This window comes from Eufriesea mexicana, unplaced genomic scaffold, assembly GCF_001483705.2.
Source record: "Eufriesea mexicana isolate 0111107269 unplaced genomic scaffold, ASM148370v2 scaffold1121, whole genome shotgun sequence".
In the NCBI taxonomy this organism is placed as follows: Eukaryota; Metazoa; Arthropoda; class Insecta; order Hymenoptera; family Apidae; genus Eufriesea; species Eufriesea mexicana.
In genome coordinates this window covers 289,372-294,363 of record NW_016909245.1, presented here as the reverse complement: position 1 = coordinate 294,363, position 4,992 = coordinate 289,372, and the positions used below count along the sequence as shown (strand labels likewise).

General features: G+C 29.3%; 1 protein-coding gene across 1 annotated transcript in view; it reads left to right on the top strand.

The window, feature by feature from the left end:
* Positions 1-2,832: 2,832 nt before the first annotated feature.
* The window catches only part of LOC108547526 (growth arrest-specific protein 1-like), a gene marked incomplete at its 3' end in the record, with an annotated part of 4,819 nt that continues 2,659 nt past the window's right edge, over positions 2,833-4,992 (top strand). The window contains exon 1 of the mRNA XM_017900094.1: positions 2,833-2,893. The remainder of the gene's footprint in view (positions 2,894-4,992) is intronic.

Here is a 4,992-nt window from a genome sequence, read left to right as displayed (position 1 = left end):
TAAAAAATAAATATAGCAACAGACTACGTGTTGAAAAATTTAATGTGCATGCCTGTGCGTAATTGGTATATCCCTCATATTAATTTACAAAACTATAATTATAGTATAATAATGGAAATAAAATAAAACATTATATATATATTTCTATCCTTATACTGTAACTATAGTTTTGTTGATTAATATGAGAGGTATACCGATCGTGTATATTTTTTCAAGGGGTACATAATGTATAAAAGATTGAAAAACACGGCTGTGAAATATTACTTATACTATTTAAGTAAAAACATGATAATTGATATCAACTGAATTTACATAAAAGATATAAGTGATCTGTTAAACAGAATATTGTGTAATTATGTAATAATGTACTATAAATATAGAGAAACATCCTATAAATCGAGATGTTGAACGAAGCAAAGAGCCTTCTTTCGAAAGCCTTCGGAGCGTGGCTCAGAGCAAAAGAAGAAGGGTTTCAAGAAATCGGACGATTGCTTTATTAAGACGTCAGAAGGTACAGGATAGGTTGGGCCTGCGGTCGTTATTGCCTCAACCGGGTTCTCGCTTGGGACAATTGCTTCGAGAAGATCAAAAAGACCATCAAGAGAAACTGACAGCGAGGAAGAGAGAAGGAGAAAACGAGAGAGATAGGCAGAGAACAAAAACTGTCATGCTGACCCTTCGTGTTCTGCTCTTAAAGTTGAGATACAGCTCTAAGTTTGCACTTTGTAGGAATTTTAGTATTAGATTATTTAGTAATTACGAATATTGCGTGTGTTTAATTGTTATTGGGTTATTTCTATATTATGCGTAGCGTTATCTATTGGAAATTGAAAAAAATGAGTTTAAGATAATGAAATATCTGTAAAAAGTATAATAGATGAAATTTGAAAGCTGAAAGACTGAACATCACAGAGTTTGTTAAAATAAATATATTTTAATTTTATATTCATTCATGTCAAATTGAACATACAAGTATTGTTTCATTTGTATCGTTATTTGCATTATTTGCACGGTTTTCATAATTTTAGTATATGTGTAATTTTTCAATTTTATATCAAGTATAAAATAAATTTCGTATCTATATCCTGAATTATTTTTGTTAATTAATTTGATTTTTGTAATATTCGTTTAATAACATTATCCAAATAACAATATAAACAAATTAATTAACATTAAAACTGGTTATTCAGATTGATTGTTATCTTTAGGTTATGTGAATTACCGCCCACATATCTTTGTTCTATATCAGACAATCTATTTCCTTTATTCTACCGTAAATCAGTCGTGCTCTATCAAAATCGTCTGCTCTGTATCTCTCATCATATTTCCTGAATTACAGGAAGCTATGTAATCTTGACATTTATCTTATTTATCATTCGATGAGTTTCAAATTTTAATCTTCAGATCAAAGTGGAATGAATCCTTATGAATTTCTTCTGCTTTATGTATGTGTATGTACAGAGTATCACAAAAAAGAATGAACAAATATATTAGTAAACAGATTGAGAACCGCCAAGAATCTTTTACCTCATTCAGCAAAACTTACGGGGCCTTTAACAGAGAACATCAATCCTGAGTAAACAAAGACAAAAGCATTTATTTAGGATATCCTAAGTAAACTGAGACACGCGCGCATGCCGTTTCGTTAACCTAGAAACAAATAGCCTCTTATTTAATTTGCTCATCTATTAAATCGAAAAAATAATGTATAAAATAATCTCATAAAGAGAAATATATAAAATATATAAATAATAATATTTAAAAATTTTATTTTATAATAAAACAAATCGAACGGTATACAAAAATTAAAAAAATAATTTGATGTCATTTGATAATAAATAGACAAAATTAGGGAATCACGTACTACGATTTCGTTTTCTCCTAAGCTTCTGACTCTCCCTGTAGAAACGATTAACCGGTTCAATTTGTACTCAAACAGTTAATCTCATTCCCTGCCTACCGCTTCTCGTTTAAAGGAGTAAAATTGGAGTTGAGAGTCACAGCAGCTCGGTGAACGCTAGTGGTAGGGAATAGAAGTAGTGAGGGGCCTGAAAGGGAGCCCGATGGAAGATCGGCATTGGAAGGAGGAGAAACGTAAGAAAGAACGGAACGCATCTAAATGCCGGACTGTTCAACGTCGCTGTGCGAAGGGTACGGGTGAAAGCAGGGGTGAAGAGGGTAGTGTTGGAACCAGGCTGGTGTCTCAATCAGCCAAGCAGGTTGGGGCACCTTGGACCCCTGTGGGTGGAGGATAGAACTAGCAATGGCTATGAAATATTCTCGAAATAGATACAAACTTTCGTAATTAATCTTTTATAACGTACATTTTGGATTTAACGAATAACTTAAAGTTATGAAGATATAGAAAAGTATTAAAATAACTTTTCTTTTATTTGTAGGAAATTTTTTATAATTATCCTCGGAAATCTTACATTACAAAAATAAAATAGTATAAATATTTAATCACGCAATGAAATACAATGTTTCCCTATAATTTGTATAAATATGTATTCTAAGAAAAACTATTAATAAGAATGAATGAATACTAAGGTATTCCCTAGTATGAAATTTACTTATGACATAGCATTGTGCTCTATAAAGTTCCAATTTTTATCAAGACTTAAGTTTATCAGTAGTTCTTTCGATCCTGGGCCAGTGGCTAATGGTGGGAGAAAAAGAGCGGCGCGCGCAGCTTCTCGACGCAACAGAGCAAGCCGTCACAACTCAATCTAGTGTCCCGGTGACCGTACATCTGTGAGTTTCTCTTTTCCTTTTCTTGTCCATAGTGTGGTATAATTCTTGACACGGAATCGCAATTTTTATTGGTGGATTAGTTTACATCTGTGATCCTAAATTTCATCTCTCTCGACTATTAAAACAATGTGATTGTAAGGTTTGTACTTTAAGAACATTTTATTTTAATTTAATACATAATATTATTTTTTATTTATTGAACAAATATTTAATGTTTGTTTGGACGTAGGCATATTGATGTTTATCTGTTTATATTGCTTCTCCAAAAAGGATAACATTGTTGTAATAGATAATTGAACTTCTATTTTGTCTATCTGATGAAATTTCGAACTTTGTTACGATAAAATTTTGGTGTTAGAAATATTAGAAATATATACATTAAAAGAGTATTAATATTTTGATGACAAATATTAAGTGATGTGTGTATTATGTATTAATGTTAAAGATGATGTACTAAATAGTAAACTATTAAATTAATTAAAACATTGGTAATTTACGTATGTTACATTTTAATATAGCTAGTAATAAATGACAATATCTTATATCCTTAAAAATAAAAAAGACAGTGTTGTTAAACTAATAAAATTAAATTGACATTATTGAAATTATTAAACCATTGATTTGCATCTTTATAGCGGTGTCAAGCATGTTAATCATACATAACAACACATAAACTGACATTACTAGATTTATATTTTATTCTAAGAATTATAAACAAAATAAAGTTATAATTTATACTTATAAATTAACAAAGAAATAATTTCAATAGGTAGGTAAACATTTATGACAATTTTTCTACATATTTTGTATCAAGATTTTATTTTGAGATTTTCGTAATATATTAATCGCCACTGTATGTTCAATATATATTAATGAAAAGTTCATCGGATATAAGTTACAATAAATTAAAAACAATAATCTAAGTTTTTACAATAATTAATTATGAATGTAATAAATAAGAAAATATTTATATCTTAGAGTTAATAACTTAGTATAAGAGAAGTGTAACGTTAGTTATTAATCATTTTATAATAAATCAGTTGACCTAAATAAAGTAAACAATTTACAAGAATTAACAGTCTCATATTTAGAAGAAGTATTCGTTTCCTATTTAATTGTACTTATCCATCTATGAGTTGATTCATATTTGAACAAAAAAAATATGTGATTATTGAGTATAACTAAAAGGAGTATTCTTACGTATTTAAAATTAATTCATTGACTATAATATTCCATATGAATTGGTACCGATACAGTATAATGTTAGCGCAATGCGATTATAACGGTACACTGTACATCAAATTAACCAAAAGCAGTTGATAATTTGTCACAGGGTTATCAGAAAACAAGGATAATAAATTAGAGGATCAGATTTAAAGATAATTATCAGTTAATATTTAGTAGATAATTTGAAAAATTCGCTCTTGAAAGAAACCATTTGGAAATGATAATATTATCGTATATACGGTACTAAAGTAACGAATAGTAGTTTATAATAACACATCATATAATTTGTAATGATGAGTAACCATTTGTCATAGATAAGTTGAAAATTCGACTTTTAAGTTACATACTTCGAATAACCAAAATAGGATCTATAATGATTTTAATGAATTTTGAGAATAGAAATAAATCATATCAATCATAGATTATATAAAAGTAGCAAAGAGGGACAATGTAGTAGCGCGCAAGTAGGGGCGAGTATTGATGGCGAGCGCCAAAAAGGGACAAGACTTTGAATTCTGAACAAGTCGAATATAATTGACATGTATCTCATCATATTGAAAATTGAGATGATTTTGTAGTTATCTCTTGATCACGCGACAGGATTTCTAAAATTAATTGCTTACTATTTGTGTCATCAATAGCTTACTTTGTTGTTAGATTTGAAAAATGAAAATTGTATTTATCCAAAAAGATTTAAATTGTACCTAACTCAAAAGTAAAATAAGAATTTAAATAATTATTCTACTTGATAAATAGGGTACTGATAAAACATACAATTATGTGAATATTTGCGTTCCATAATCAATGCTTGTATAGGTATTTTCTTGTGATAAACAGAACCCTTTTCAATGACAGTATGGTCTGGACATTTTAATTGAGTGAGATCACTGGAATTATAGGCGTTGATTGAACATTTTGGAGTAACACATGATTAAATTAGCATGCATCCAATGTAACTGTTTCAACACTCTCTCTCTCTCTCTCTCTCTCTCTCTCTCTCTCTCTCTCTCT